The 16,999-nt window shown below is 37.3% G+C and overlaps 1 protein-coding gene across 1 annotated transcript in view; it reads left to right on the plus strand.

Moving 5' to 3' along the window:
• Positions 1-9,265: 9,265 nt before the first annotated feature.
• STK24 (serine/threonine kinase 24) overlaps positions 9,266-16,999 on the plus strand; it is a 31,703-nt gene continuing 23,969 nt past the window's right edge. Inside the window, exon 1 of the mRNA XM_009696324.1 lies at positions 9,266-9,336. The gene's annotated coding sequence lies outside the window, so the exon portion shown is untranslated. The remainder of the gene's footprint in view (positions 9,337-16,999) is intronic.

A 16,999-nucleotide genomic window follows, 5' to 3' on the forward strand; every position in this document is an offset into this window, starting at 1 on the left:
TAGTCTTTGTTTCCCTAGATTTCTTGCATATCCCTTTGCAGTCTGAAGAGGTATCTTTTATTATGTAATAACTTTTTTCCTAAGTACTCCCTTGTCAGTTGTTAAGTAGGAGTAAGTATCTTTTATGAGAATGTTTTGGTATTTATTTCATTATAACAAGTTTCAAGATACTGGAAAAGAAAAATTTCTGTCTCATTTGGGACACTGCAGACCTGATGATTAATATTTCATGTCCCTTTCTAGAACAAGTTTATGTAATTGCAGAATACCTGCTCTGACATCCTTTAAAATATTTGACAGATTTTAAGAGGCATTCTGTATTTTCAGCAAAGGTGTTAATGGGCATTGCCATGAAGACTTTTATGTTTTTGAAGTTACTTTAGGTAGCCAGAATGTTTTGGGGGGTGGGGGTTTTTTTGTTTTGTTTTTTAAACACCTGAAACATCTGTCTTTGAGAAATCCTTCTATTGTTCTTCATTCTCTGTTATTCCACACCTGCTTCAATTAAGCTACCTGATTGTGCATGCCAGTGTGCTAAGGGACCTGCTGCTTGAATATTTGGAAGGCTTATATAATGCTGCTGTACTTGCCTGAGGCCTCTTACTGTCTTCAGATGATGTTTGTGAGAATAGCTTGTCGAGCTCTTGGTGTCTACTGCATGACATACATGGAAGTACAACTTGAAATGAGTATTATCATTTAACGAGTTAATGACATCTACTTTGTCCGAGAAATTGTCATTAAAAAAGTAATTAATTTTTAGTTACTTTTTAGAGTAGGGCAATATACCCAAAAGCCTTGTTAAATTTTCTTACTCTAAATTTTTTTATATATGCTAACTTCATCTTTTCATAAATGTGTTTGCTTTATAGCAATTTTTTTTCATATCCAAAGACTAAGCCATATCTGTTCGTGTGAGGTATTACTATTTTAACACAGTGAGTCTTAAATAAAAAGCAGCTTATTGCTCGCATAGAGCCAGTCTTCCATTCCCTCTAGACTTTGTTCTTTACGTCTGTTGTTGGAGGTTTGTGTGCAGTTGCTGTGGTCAGAGTTCAGTCAAATAGAGCAATACGCAAGAGTGAAGTGGGTACCAGTTTAGGTCATCATCCTGAATATAAATTAATTTGCGGACCATCTTTCTGTCAGAAACCCAAAGATCTTTAAGGCAGAAATGACAATACTCCTTTCTAAAGCCACATTCTGAAATATGATGTCTTCATGTTCCCATCCTGTTGGGACAAAGGACTTTTGTCTATTGTAGGAGATAGTAACTAACTGGAATGTTGCTCTTAAATCATGTTGCAGCGACATGGTTTATATGGGTGCATATATCTAGAGGGATTGCCGTTCCTTATCTGCCATGGTGTGCTAAAACCTATATCAATGTTCCTTAATGAAGTAGGCTTAACAAAATAGGTAGTGACTCTGTTATCTCTTTCTGCTCTGGGAACCATATCTATCCTTGCTGTCTTCCAAACGAAAGGTTCATCTGTTCCATCTATGATCTGATTAAATGCTCCGTAGATAGAAGAATTATAGTTCTTTTTAGATCCTTTTAAAATTTGTTCATGAAACTTCTCTGGGTCTGCTTACTTCTTTAGATTTCAGGTAATGGCATCCACTGCCGCCTCCTTTCTAATGAAATTACGGATTCTTTGTGTTTCTTGTTAGAAGTATTTTATTTTTCAGTTTTTCTTATAAAATTGTCTGAAGTTGTTTCCTGTGTCTTCTGAGTTTTGCCATACTGTAACTCTTTAAAAGTATTGCTATCTACTTATTCTAAAAGTTTTTCTGTCTAGGAGCCTCTTAGCTCCAATTTTTGCATCTTATTCTCAAGAGCTTAGTTAGATTTGATTCTGAAGTTGTTTCTCATGTCCTTTTTAGGCCAAGTTGTTTGGAATCTGTTTTAGTTCCAAGATTCAGATGCCTCTCTGATAATGTTTCTTCAGTTTTGTTATATAACTCTAATTACTGCTTTATAACAACTTAAATATTTCTAAATGATGATACAAGATCAAAGAAATATGAAAAAGTTATAAAGTTGTAATTAAGCTTTATAACAATTAAAGAGGAAATTAATTTGTCTTTAAATGGTTGAAGAATAAAGTTTCTTGGCTTTTTTTCCATGTATGTATATGTCATATAACAGGAAAAATAAAGAATCTTGGCTTTTTTTGCATATACGTATATGAATGTCATTCTCAAAGCTGAGGTTAATATATGTATATGAACAAAAGCTTAGATCAATGTGTTTATGTATGCATTAAAAAGTCTCTTAGACTTCTATACATACGACTGTAATGGTAGAGCAAATGACCACTAAGCAGTTTCAACATCCAGTGTAACTAGGTAGAAGTGATATTGAACGGATATTGAGCTAGTTTTATAGTATGTATTTTAAAAAATATTACTGTCTCTAAGCTCATGTTTCTTCATCCTTCAGATGTATTTTTCTAGCACACTTTGTAGCTTTTGAGATGCCCGCTTTTGAACTATTCAAGCTTCTTGACTCAATGAGAATCAGACTTCTGGTTTATTTATCCCCTTCTTTTACTCAGACAACTTCCTATTCTATAAAAGTATTTTAAGGATTCTTTTATAAGAACTGGTGCTGGTAAGGGTCATAAGGGATAGCTGCTGATAATTGTCATTTTAGTCTTTATACCCGTATGGGGTTTTATTTCATATCTAGGGTATAATATACCTACTGCTGTAAGTCAAGCTGGTGTTTATATAGACTGCAAGAAAACAGAAAATAGCTTCTGGTTATATTTTGTGAATGACACAATATACCCTCATGAAAAAACCTGTGCCACTTCTGTGAGGTTTGGTTAACTGAGGTCTGTAGAACAATGAGTTTGGGCAGATGAAGTCTAGAAATAAAGATTTATTTTTTGAAAAGCAGTGGTTCTGAAAGTAATCTATAGTTTATTTTGGGTGATCAGATGAACATGAGGTTGGTAAGTAATGCTGTGGCTGAGCCAAAAGAAATCTTGTATTGGCTAGGGCTTTGGTGTACATGGCATCAGGGGGCTGTTCTTGGAATAACACGGCCAGTTCACAGTGTGGCTGCCAAACTGTAATGCATTTAGTAAAGAGCTTCAGGAAGAGTTTGAGATTTGGAAAGCCTGTATCCCAGAGGAAGACTGAAGTTCAGGCTTGATTTTGTTTATCTAAGAGAAGGTTTGGAAGTGACTCTGTGGGTATATGAAAGCTTTTCCATGTTTAAGTGCTGATAGTTCAGTGCTTTCTAATCTGTTACACCAAAATATGACAACATGTAATTGCTGAGTGGTGGTCATGCTAAGTGAATTCCATCTGCTAATTACACACAATTTTTTTAAAGGGAAGATAGGTTAAATATTGGAAAAGTTTGTATGAGGGGAATTTTATGTCACTTGCAGTTATTTTTTTTTAATTGGTATTTGCTGAATTTAAAGAAGCCTAAGCTTACACACTTTAGGAAACTCAAGGACATTAATGTGTGTATGTTGGATATTCTTGACACAGCAATCTAGGTAATGTAACTTTGAATGTGGCTGTTCACATGCGACTTCAGGAAGTTTTAAGGCAATGTCCTTTTGCTATACAGGTATAACTGGTTTACTTTAACATTTATGAGAATCTCTGAACTGATGTGACCTCAAATATATGGTGTGGGTCAGCCAGAAGTTAATGGGCTTGGTGCATTCTGTTGTCGTTTGATACAGTTACATCATGCTTGTCAGGGTGCGAGAGCCGAGCAGAGATTTTCCTGCTTAACATTAGGACTGTAGAATCCACTGCAACAGAGGCTGCTACCTCAGCACAAGGAGAAGTGAAATGTGTCAGTAGTTTCTTGATGTTCCATCATTTGTGTTGTGTACCCAGCCCCACAGCAGCCGCTAGTGCCCTTTCAGACTTGACTTTTGCAAAACCACAGTCACCGAACTTTGGATGGAGATTAGGCATGCTTAAATGAAGAAAGAAGTAAATAAAGAATAATTAAAAAAAAAAAAAAGCTGTAACTATCTCTCATTTTGCCTGCTACAGATGCAGCCATGTTGTCTTTATTGCATTTTGTGAGAGGTTGAGGCGATGGAGTACCTTCTCTGTTCTCTTGACCAAATTCAGATGGAGTTGCCTTATCCTGTAGGAAATCCTGCAGCTGAAAGGAGAGGAGGGCTGGGACTACAAATTCTCTCTTGTTGTGACAGCATTGGGAACAAAATGGGGCACAGGTTCCTGTGGGGCAGTCCCTATTCTGGTATGCTTACTCTTCTTCTGAAGGCCCTGGTGAGCCCCTCTGTTCTCACCAGGCAGCACTAACCTCTCAAGGAGGTGAACTGCTGTTGCCTTCATTTGTCCATGGTAAATGCGAAACTGGGCCAGCCCTGAAAGAGGTAGCAAGAGTTTCTTTAGTGGTTCTGACAGGCTTTCAGATCTAGTCAGTTTACTGATTTAAAGAACAAGTTGAAAGCTTCCATTGGTACAGCCTCTAAGGGCCATAAATAAGACAAAGGCAAAAGGGTGCAAAAGAACCCATGAACTGTGTCTCTCTCTAGCACAGGTGGTTTGGCTGTGAGGCTCTGGTTTCATATTTAAAATAGTTTGGTCCCTTCTTTTTTCAGAGATGGTTACCTTGCAACTGTCTGAATCTTTGTTGCCTGTGGTCTTTACTACTTTTGTCTTTCCCTGTAGTCATTTGCTATGCTCTTAATGAGAAAAGAGTCCCTTATTTGCATTGTCTTTATTCAAAGATATTGTTTTGAATTGTGACTTTAGAAACTTTTTATTCCACTACTTTTCTTTAGCAGTCCACAGGGTTATTATCACTTTATGGAGTCTGCATCATATTGTCATACCTTTTTGAGTCTATGGAAAAAGCTACCTAGTAAGCTTCAGGAACTTCAAGAATTTTTTTGTTCATCAGTGTAATCAGTTCTGCACTGTTAGTCTTTTATGGCTAAATAATTCTTACGGTACAGGTGTGTCAACTTTGGGAAGTATCACTAGTATATCTCACAGAAAACTGAGAGTTCATAATAACTGTATTTTGTATTACCCAATATTTAAGTACTTGACTGTGTCGTGTTACTCTGATCTTGTTTTAAATAAAAATTTAGAAAGCTCAATGTAAAATACCATTCTTGGAAGTAATATGTTGTGCTGTGCTTGTGATGGCCTTAAAAGCTGCCTCTGTACTGCTCGGATTGCTGGCTTCTGTATGGTATGAAATACTCTGTGCATAATTTCACTTCTGAGTACCTGCCTTTAGGCATATCTAACAGGTAGCTGCTGCTGAAATAGGCAGCAACAGTATCTTGTTCCCCATCCTGCTTTCATGTTCCTGCCATTTTACTTGTATTGGATCTGTTGACTGTATAATGACTTGGTTCATGTGGGAAACTAGTTTTCCCAATGCCTTCTGTCCATTCCAAAAATAACCTGACTCTTGAAAAGAACAAACCCCAAACCCTTGCAGATTAACCAGTTCAGACCTGTGGCTTCAAAATTGCTGGGTCTGGTGAAAGAAAAGAGGAAAGAAAAAAAAGAAAAAAACGGTGGAGCTGGGTGGCCCTGAAACTGGGAGGTGGGGGAAGCAAGAACAACAACAGTTTTTGGTAACAGCTTGCTTCTACATTAGCTGTAACATGAAGCCTTTTGTTTAGTTTGTCCATATAGATCAGGATGACATAGCATTGCTTTCTAACAGTATGTAATATTACATAATGTCAAATGTCCCTCTGTATCTTGTCTGTTAACTGCTACACTTCTTGTTGCAGGCCTGTGAAATATCTGAAAAGGGAATATCAGTATAGCATCTAGGTGCAAGCTTTTTTCCGCCGCCATTGAAAGGGGAAGTCCAACTCTGCCTTGCAACTGCCTGCTTCCTCACCCTAGCACCAGGGCCTGCTTAAACTTGCAGTGAACTGGTTCAGCACACTGAGTAGGCAGGGGACTAACTGCCTTTCTATTTATTTATTTATTTATTTATTTATTTATTTATTTTAGGATGAGGGCTCTGTACACTGGTGGTTCAGATCGGTCTAAAGTTTTGTGGGAGCACGCTGCCAAATCATTGTTGTGAAACCTCAGTGATCACCCCAACAGTAATGCTGAAGAAAGCGTGTGGGTGTGTATGTATTTGTGCCCAGGTTTAGGTGGAGTAGTTCCATGGGCTAGTTCACTATCTTGTTGCCCAAATCGGCTTCCTGGCACAACGCATTTCAGCTAGAATGTGACCAGTGGCACTATCAGGTGGCTGCCAGTCTATTGATCCGATGTTCTCATGAACCTCTAAAACATTTACCATTTCAATTGAAAACTTCTTTCTTGACATACCTCTGTCATAATCTAGTGCTCTTGCATAGTTACTATGTTTGTGTGGTATCTTTAATGTGGTAGGTAGTTTGTGTTGCTCAGTTAATTTCATTTTACTTCAACATACTTCGGCTTTTGTACAGTTCTTTGGGTCAAATTAATTCTTCTAGGTCTTCATATGGTCTGTATGGAGATAGCTGTATAAAAGCAGAAAAGTTACATTCTTTATGCATGTAAGGGAGTAGTATCTTACAACATGTTACAGAGCATGTTAATAAATATATTAAAATGGTTGAATGTAGAACTTTCAGCAAGTGTTATTTGAGAAAAGTTGATTAGATTCAAAAATATTGCACTTTGAAAGGAAAGTTCCACAGTGAATAGAGTTATGGACTGTATTAGTTGTAAAACATCGCAGTTCGTGTATTCAGGAGCCAGTGTTTTCATCCAAATTCTTAAGGTTCTTTCCATCTAGTTTTTCCATGATACTACTAAATTTTTAAGCTGTTGCATAACATTTGGGATAAAAATGGTCATTTGGAGATGCAGAGGCTTTTTCCCTCTTGACTTTCTTCAACATTTCCTTGAAACAGCAATTTGTAAGAAGGAAACAAAAATCACAGGGGAGGAAGGCAGTTTGGAAATGATGGGTGTGAGTAGAAGGTATTTTTAGCAGGAATTGGAGATCAGGGGAGGAGTTGTAAAGAGGAAAAAGTGGAAAATAACAAGGGATATGCAGAAAAATTATGTGTTTTGCAGGGATTGGAGCGATGAGCTTGGCAGAAGTTTGAGTTGAACCTGGGCAGTTCTAGGTCTGATACGTGCAACTTCATTAGTAGTAAGAGTTTTGGAGAAGGATTTGCATATGAATATTCTGTAAAGGAAGCGGTGGAATTTAATAGCAATGTGAATGCAAAAGGTGAAGGGAAAAAAAGTAAAGATTTACAGGCTGCAGAGCAGGGATGCAGAAGGTCTTGGAGGTTGTATATACAAGTGGTGAAAAAAGGATTAAACTGATGGGTGGATCGATATTTGCACAAAGGAGAAATAAATTTGAGTTGTACCTTTCATTTTGAATTTAGTTGGATGTAAGGGTAAACAGGAACAGATGTCAGCATTAGAGCAGTTGTTTTTTGGACAATGGAGGTGTAGGGATTCTTGTGCCTCATGTTTTCTGTTGGAAGTTTGTTTCTGGTCTAGAGAAGGGAGTAATTCATAAACCCCCTGAGTGTTACTGATGTGAACTACTCCAGTGAAATGGGTTTAAGATATGGAGGTGCAAGTAGGGTGACATTTTGTTGGAAAAAAAATTACTAATCTCAGTGTTCATCGGATGCAAGGTTCATTTGTTAGTTCTGCTTTTGTTGTAATGCAGTTTATCTGGACGACTGAATTCTGTAAACTGCTGTTGATTTACCTTTGCTTCCAATTTCCCATTTTGGGACTTTGTACAGCTTATTAACCATTTGATGTATGTCTCCGTAAATCTCAGTTCCATATGGAGCTTTGGTTATGGTTTACATTTTTGTGTTTCTTGCCTTCTCTGTGGCTATCTGTGAGAGGTGAATAGACAAAATGTTGAGATTGTCATAGAACCGTGTAAGTTACTCATTAATCTTTGTGTGCCTCTTTAAATGAACTTGCCGTTTAAAGATCTGCCACAGATTGCAGTTAGGGGTTTTTTTGACCCAGAAGGTAATGACTCGATAGGTGTGATTATGAAGTAGTTCTTTACCTGGTGGACAGAGGAGGAGAGGATTACTATTGTCAGCCCCACTAGGTAATAAAAAACTTAACAGTTAAAAAGATAATGATTGTAAGGGACAGGATTTTTCACTCTCCCACTGCTATTTTTTGCAGCGAGAAGAGGGAGAATGGCTATAGGCGAGTGGGAAGAGAAAGATCGTGGAGTTGCATACACTAAGTGTTCCAAAGAGGTGGTTACCCAGTCCTTTAGGAAGTGGAATGTGTACAGTTCTTCGGTTGTGCAAGTTTCTTGTGTTTGCTAGCTAGAAACTGGTTTTACAGCCAATACAAGAAATATGTGTCTGTTTACCTCTACTGTAATATACTTTGGTAGAAGAGTTATAAACCATTAGTTTAGAGCTCTGAGAATCATGTGCTTAATATGGCATGCCTAGGCTTGTGACAGCCGGGCTGTAAAGATTCATTTTTATGGTGGAAGAAGGGCATGTGCCCAGGGAGTGTGCCAAAGAGGCTGTGAATGTGGACACTGTTAGAGATGACTCACACAAAGGAAAACATGGAGCTCGTGGCTCTAGCATGTTGACATGCAATCACTAAAGTCTGCTAAACATTCTGCAGAAGGAATCTTTTATCAGCACTGTGACAGAACTTTCATTGCTTTTTTCCTAGCAAGTGGCTCTGCAACTCTGTTACAACTAGGTTGTGGCAAAAAGAATGCATTTAAGGATTAATTGTATACTGCTGTGGTAATTGCAAGAGGTAATTGTTGACAAGTGACTGCTGCGTTAGATTGTGGAATACATTGACTAGTATGTATGTCTAGAAATGAAAATGTGATATATTTTTTTGAGATCGGAATGAGGCAGGAGTTTCAGAGTGTTGGAAAATGATTCCAAAGGCAAATAGTAGTTTTTTGTACGTATATATATGCATAAAATACTGTATACTGAGGTGATTCTGCTTAGTCTGAGAAATCATGTTGCCTGTGTTTTTTCATGGAGTTCATAGTGTCCAAACTGGAATGAACAATTCTTCTCTTTCCTTAGCCTCTGTTCTGCATTGGCTACCCAGCAGATGCATTTATTTTTTTTTCTTTGTGGTTGAACATGTTAGATGGCTGACAAACCTTGATTAAAGGACATAAATGCGCCACATGCAAAACCACAATGATTTCTTTGATTGCAGGGACCTTTTGGCCAGCTTGCAGTAAGGACTTGTGTTTAGAAGAGAACCTTTGGGCTCATCTGTATCTCCCTCCCCTCAAAGGGATGGCAGCCCGAGGACAGCTAGCATTCATCCTGACGCCAAGAGACTTCAAAGGAGGTAAGCGCCTCAGAAATGCTCCCCAGACAAAATACTTCTCATCAGTCCTGCACCCCAGCGTGGTAATATTCTTTAGTCCAGCATTACCATCTCCTAAAGGTTCCTGTTCATGGCTCCCTCATGAAAATTTTTTTGAGAGCTCTGTGAGGCCTCATCAGCTGGTTGCAGCCCAAGTAAGATTCATGGAGATGTCCATTGCTGTCAGTAATCCTTGTCCATTTACTTAGAGTGTGCCCCCAGTGTAAGGGAAAAGACATTTTATATTTCCTGGGTTTGTAGTCAGACATGTGCTCCCCTCATTCCCTTACTGTGTTTTTCGTATTTTGAATGAGATTCAAACTTGAGCTTTACTCAATTCATGATCCTTAAGGCGAAAGTCAAGGCAGAAAAAAAAACAAAACAGAAAAACCGCCCCACAAACCCTCCTTGCTCCACACAGTTTTAAAAGGCTTTTTTTTAAATGGATGTCTGAATGATTCCTTAATATCCAGATTACTTCTACCTAATTCTTTGTGTGTTTACATTTATAGTGAGCGTTATTGCAGGAAAGTTCTGTAGAAACAAATTATTGCATGTCATTGTCCTGGAGGGAAATATGTCCTTAGGATTTATTTTTTTTTCTTGTTAGACATGCTCCCTAGATGCAGCACAGCTGTTTGTGTTCCAGATGCACATGGAATAATTATTTAGTAGAAAGAGCAATTTAAAATAAACAGAAGTTTACTTTGACATCAGAAGTTTAAACACAAAAATTAGCTTATTTATTTTTTTATTAAAAATGTAAAAATTTTTAAATTAAAAATGTTTTAACATTTTATTAAAAATGTTAACTTACTTATTTTTTTACTAAAAAAGCAGACTTCTCAGGGGTGATTTCCACCCCTTCCCCACCTACCTTCAGGTCACTTGTATGAATACTCAGCTATAGGTCTTGCTTTTCTTGTTCTTATGACAGCAAACATTATATGAAACCCACTAAGAATATGACTGGAATCACAAGGAAGAAATTTCTTGGCTTTTTTTTGTTGCTGTGTTGTTTTGGGTTTTTTTTTGTTTTTAAATGGGAATATTTGAGTGTGTAGTAGACCATTAGGAAATATGAGTTACATGTTTGCTGAACAGATTCCTCCCATGCTCCTCCCCCCCGCCAATGGTGTGGATTTAGAGAGCATAGTTGGCAGTCAGACCATTTAAGCTATATCTGTTACGAAGTCCTGTAAAGTTTTACCTTGTTTTTTTGATTTTATGATGAGAGTATATTATTTAGCTATTAGTTTGAGTTCTTTACACCTAAGTAAGAGCTTTGTGTCTACGTAGAGTACTTTTAAACTGCCATCTAGCTAGCTGCCTTATTGGGCTCTACCATATAAATACAAAGGTTCTGTAGAGTGTAACTTAAGTATGTTGAGGTAGTAAAGAAGTGTATCGGTCCTATAAAATAATATACCACCTGATTCTACACTTACATAGCTTTGGAAGAGATTTACCTATGGATATCATGAACAACTTGCAGATCCTCCAGACTTAAAATGTTTACAGGTCCTGGCTATGTTGATAGATTAAATTAGCTTGGGTTTTGCTTGACTGTGTTAAAATGTTTTGTGGTGGTTGTTGGTTTTTATGGGTTTGGGGGTTTTTGGTTTTGGTGTTGTGGTGGTTTTTTTGTTTTTGCTTTTTCCCCAAATGCTTTCTTTTACATTAGTCAGCTTCCTTGGTTTCATTGGAAAATTTTCTTTTGAAATCTTCTACACTTCGTATGTTGTATGTTGTTCGACTGTAGGAATTTGGATTTTTTTCTTAATAGATAGTCTTTCTGTGATATGCTATTTCTATACCCCTTCTTCTGGTGCTCAAAAAGGTGAAACAAATATTCAAATTCAAAGAAGGAATCTTTCAGAAAACTGCAAATCTTTTTCTGGCAGTTATTCTAACACTTCTTTTTTGTCTCTACACGGTATTACTGAGCACACCAAAATGAGCAGTAGCACACTGCAGCTTGTGTAAATCTTACCAGGTTCGTTCTGTTCCTGTAAGACAAACTAAATTACAAATATGCCTTATTTTTGTTAATGGGTTGCCCTCCTCTGTGAGCCGATGAGAAGGAGACAAAGGCACCTTTTATTTCCTTCATTTAAGCAGCCTTTTAGTGTCAGTGTAAGTGGAGGTGGTTTTGTTTGATTTTTTTTTTTTTTTTTTTAAATAAATTTGATCTAACACCTACTTCTCTAGGAATTCAGCAGGGAGGAGTAGAAATAGGGCTGAGAATAGCTAGACTGATTTCTAGTCTAAAATAAAATACCTGTTAACGGACATACATTCTGATAAAATGAGAGACCTAGCTATAGGTGGGAAGTGTGATATTATTTGGAGGCTCTGGAATTCTTGAAATACTTAAAGAATTCATTTCAAAGGTAAATCTAGTTATTGCTTTGTCAATTTTTCCTGGAGGGAACTGTTACTCAAAGCAATATTCGTTCTCTTTGGAGCCTTTCAAATTGATAGTAAAATTCAATCATTCAATCAAGCAAAATCAATTTTAACTCTTTTCTTTAGTAGTATACCAGATGATCTACTTCAGCATGGCTAGGTTTTTGCTCATACTTTCTTGATGAACAGATTATCTTAGTCTGTATTTCATAACATCTACTTTTGCTCCTCTTATCCTGCTTTGGGGTTTTGGAGTATATTAGTTTCCAAGGTTAAAGATGGCTTATTCAGTGCAGCTGTTGGTGTTACACTTATTTTTCACCTTTCTGAGAACACTGGACACTACTCGAAGACTCTGCTCTAAAACGTGGACCTTAGTTGTGACAGAATGGGGAAGGTGGAAGGGGGAAGGAGAGGACAATCTATCCAGAGGATATCTTTGGTGGCTAGGGCAACCTCGGTGTCTCTAGCCTTGCTCTCTCATAAAATAGTTTCTCTTGTTCTTCAAAGCCAACAGTTGTCTTTCCATGCCATCTGACTTTCAGGTGCTCTGAAACAAGTGTGTTTAGGAAGGATGACCGTTTGTTTTTATTTTTATTTAATGAAATTTGTAATGACATAAACAAATAGCTTCCCCCTTTAAAAAATGACACACCAAGCTATACAAGCGTGTGTTGTAGTAGTAGGTGGAAATTGATGGAATAACATTAGCAGACGAATAGATTGTCAAAGAAAAGTTCAAGTGAAGGATTAACTGTGTGGTGGAACTCAATATGCTTCCTAGGAAGTGTTGGAATGATGGTGGCATTCCTTATTCCTTGTAATGAGGCTGGAGAATTTTTTGTTCATCAGATATGGAAGAAAAATAGTAGTTCTTACTGAGGTTGCCTTTAAGAATGAACTATACTGTCTTGGAAAGGTGGTGTGAATTGGAAGTGAAAGATTTCCCCCCCCCCATCTTATTATCTTTTTTCCCTGACGTTGTCTTCCGTAAAGACAGTTCCAAAAGCTTGTTAAAACATTATAGCCTTTCTTGATAGCTGTTAAACAGTCATAGGACCCTAGATATGGTGTGGTAGAATCAGTTTGTCTGTTTGCTGTGGAAAGGGCTTGGTTATTTACTACTTGTACTGACAGGATTGGGTACCCTTGGTGTTCAAATTTTGGAGAAACTGCAGTGTAAATAACTTTCTTTTGCAATCAGTAATGCTGTCCTTTGTCACATCCCTTTCGTCTGTCGAAAGAGTTATTGTATGACATTTAGCAATCCAACTGGCATCTGGATAGGCCATTTGAAGTTCAAGCGTGCATTGCTTACCTCCTCTGTCCAAGGATTGCATACTGGAAAGAATGGAACAAAAGCAGATAGTGATATGCTATTCGTTTTGCAACATAATGTAGGCAGCACTGGATCTAGTTCTGGTTAGATTTAAATTGAACCTATAATATATATAGGTGATAATTATAACTAGTCAAGAAATTACAAGAATTGAGGCCATGAGGTAGAGCTGTATGTATTCCTTGCCAAAACCATGCATTTGCTGAATAACAGTAATAGCCACCTTGTACTGTTAAAGAACTCACTTTTGGCAAGTGGTATCTGTTCTAATACTAATAGGTGGGTCTAGTAATTGAACAGTCAGATAACAACTGGAAAGTCTGCAAATCCTGATGAGATTCAGGGATCTAATGGCAATACATCAACTCGTAGGTGCTTTCTCTAAAGCCTAAAATAATAATTTTCTTGTATATATGATCTTTTTTTATAAAAGGATAAGCTTTGGGGAGAGGGCATTTGGAGTATTTTGGGGGCCTTGATACTTCTTGATACGTGTTTTCAGATTTGAGACAGTCGGCAACATTTAGTGGAGTTGTGGAAAGGTTTGAGCTTGTCTAAGAGGAGCAGGAACCACAAGTACGTAAATGCCATTTCCTATCACTGCCTCAATGATTCGTTTATGACATTGTACAAAACTGAATTTTTTTCTGATTGATCTGTATCTTATCTCTGCGTATAAGCTTACAGATGTTCATGTGAGTTGTTAAATAATGAGAACTCAAATGCCAGGGTGTGCCTGTTCTTCATCCTATATAACAAGATGGTGACTCCTATTGTGACTTGGTGTTGAGAGGAGATGGTGAATGAATAAAATGGTGCCTGAAGCTGAACTTGATGATTGTGAGGAAAGGAAGGCATTTTGAAGAATTCAGCTATGCGAGCGATCATATTCCTTAAGCTGTATTTCTCTTTGGTTAATAATTTCTCCCTCTTTCTATGAAGGGTGTCGGAGTGATAAATGTTTTCAGATTCATTTTAAACAGGTAGCTTTGGGCTGCTGTCTTCGGTGGGTTGCAGAGCTGCTTTTGGGGCCAGACCTTCTTTGTTGGAGGGGTGGTAAGAAAGCGTCTTTGGCATTGTGGGAGTCTGCCACCTGGTGGCTTTGTCCAGTAGTGTGGGCTTCGGTTGCGTGGTTAAAAGCACAAGTGTGAAGAAATCCTGAAAAAAAAAAAATAAATCCTTCTTTCCTTCCAAAGCAGGGAATCAGTGGGCAAGGTTGCTTCAAGTAGATATAGAAGTTCCGTGATCTCTGCATTATGTTTTTGAAGTTGGCATCTAAGAATCAGTGGGCAAGTATTTGAGAAGCTTCTGGTTGCTACGGCCGTCAGACTTCCCTGGGGGTTTTATACATGAAGTTCACAGAAGAGAGATCTCCATGAGGAGTGGTAACAACCTGTAGCAGGCACGCAACTTAGAGAGGTTATCCTGTTGCATGCATTGTGTATCTCAAGGTTCTTTTAATCTGGTTTCTTCTGCTGGAGAATCAGTATGAGTATTAATACTGAATTTATACCAGTACTGAAATATAAGTCTCTCTTTCTGGCCCATAGCACTTTGGCGTTATGTACCAGATAAACTAACATTTTTATTAAGCAGAATATAACACGTCACATTGTGCGGTGCGTATCAGTTTTGGAACTAGTTTGCTCTTTTCAGATTAGTTGAAGTTCTGTGCAAGGTATTCTGTTTCTGTTTTTCAATGCTGTAGTTTTTTCTACTAACCCAGTGATGGTAAAACTTTTAGTATATAGATCAATTTAAGCTAGTTCTTATCTTGGTTAGCAAATCTGTTGTGTTATTTCAATCATGTAATTTCTGGCTTGTGGTTGTTGACATAAGTTAAAGTGTTTATAAATATAGGAGATGGCTTGTCTCCAGAACTAAATAAACCTTTTATACATATTTATAAATACTCTCTATTCTGCTACTAATTGTGTACCATAAATTTAAGGTGGGAAATACCCTTTCTCACAATAAATTTAAGGTGGGAAATTCGCTTTCTCACAATAGGTGGGGAGATTTTATTTCACCAGGAAACAAACATGTGCTCACCGTTGTACTACTGTTTTCAAATTGCCTTAGTTGACTTCCTTGATTTAAGACTCTTAGTTAAATTCTAAATTACTGTATAGGTCACCTGGTGCTCTTACTTCTGAGTCCTTCTAGTCCTTCTCTTTTGTGGCTCTGTGTTACTATGTTTTCCTGTGCAACCTCTCCTTCCCTCAAGAAAGGTGATTTAGAAACATTTTCATCAATACATACTGTGGCTTGATTTGCTTTAGGTCAGCCTCTCCTCTGTAACATCACAGTGCTAAGAAATGTGTGAGTGTGTTCTTCATGTGTGTAAAAAAAAAAAAAAAAAAAAAAAAAGTGTGTAGCTAAAGATAAGCCTCTCCGCATTTATTCAGATGTTTTATTAACTTCATAAAGACTTACAAAACAAACATTTTCATCTTGATGACTTATTTCTGTATGTGTCTTCTATACTCCTCTGACTTCGGTTAAAATGTACTTCTGAGACTCTAGAGGAGTTTTTTGGTGGATGGCCTTTTTTTTTCAGTGTATAGTCTTTGGTTTTTCCATAGTAGGAGAAGTTCTTTACCTACTGTAGCTGTACTTATTTTACAAATACTTTCATGGTATAACAGTGACTTAATGGAGAATACTTCGTTAGAGGTAAAGCTGCTATTGTAAGGTTTTTGTGTGGTTCCAGAGTTAAAATGAGAAGTCAGGTCTCAAGAAGAGCAAAGTAGTTTGGAAAGGATTTATAGAAACACTGCCTTTCTGTAACAGAGCTTCTTTTAGATTCCAAAGCTGTTCCCTCACTCAGTTGCATGGCATCAGAGGAAAACCTCTTGTTCGTACTGTGAAAAGGAAATGTTCCATGTGCCCTCATTAATGTGCTCATCTATGTTTATAGAGAAATAATAATCCTAAATTTGGATTGATGACTCACCATGGCTTCACTGTATTTGGAAGAAAATTCAGTGCTGTGTTGTGACTGATGCATAAAAGAAGAAAACTGGTCTTATTTCAGATCTTAACAGTGAATGTTGCTAGTCGCAGTATATAAGTGTAATGTCTTCTTGAAAATATGATTATGTGTAATACGTAATACTAATCTAGGCTATGGAAGAAAACTTAGTGCTTTCAGTGTTCTGTTTGAGAGGAAAAGTGGGGAATACATACAGAAGAGTGTGAGAAGTACAAGCAAAAAAAGAATTTGGACAGCTTTAAAAAGGAAAGTGACAGTAGGTGTTAGGGAATGTGAAACATGCCAGAGATACTCTGGAAAGGATGGAGAGAAGGAGGCACGTTGCTCTGGTGATGTCAACGTCCGTTGATAGTAGTGCTCTACTTGCCTTGTGGTGTTACAAGGCATAAAGTAAGTGTATGTAGGTTACTGGTTCTAAGGTAGAATATATGTTAAGCAATTCATTAAAAATGTCTCACCAAAAGCACTTCTTTGCATTTTCTTGTTAAGGAATGTATGCAGATTTTAAACAAGAAAGCTAAAAAAAATTTCCAGCAAGAATTAGCTAAAGGTGATAGTAAAAATTACTACAATAGTAATGACACTTGTTCAGGTACTTCATGAGAGTAACGAAAACTTAAAAACCCCCAACCAACCAAACCAAACCATCCATGAAGCCAAGTAATATTTCTGTAGCAAGGGGAAAGGGGAACCATAGAGAATTAAAAATCAATTTGAATCTACAGATACAAAGGTGCCACAGTTGTAACAGATTGCTCTTGCTTAGCTTCACACTGGGGTAGAAATACAGTTATGTGTGTGTTCCCTATCTGCATTTCCATACTTGTTTTAAAATGTTTAAATGTTGTTTTTAAATGTTACTGAGTTTACTGGATCCATGACTTTTATATTAGAAATTCAGA

Source organism: Cariama cristata, unplaced genomic scaffold, assembly GCF_000690535.1.
Source record: "Cariama cristata isolate BGI_N322 unplaced genomic scaffold, ASM69053v1 scaffold373, whole genome shotgun sequence".
Taxonomy (NCBI): Eukaryota; Metazoa; Chordata; class Aves; order Cariamiformes; family Cariamidae; genus Cariama; species Cariama cristata.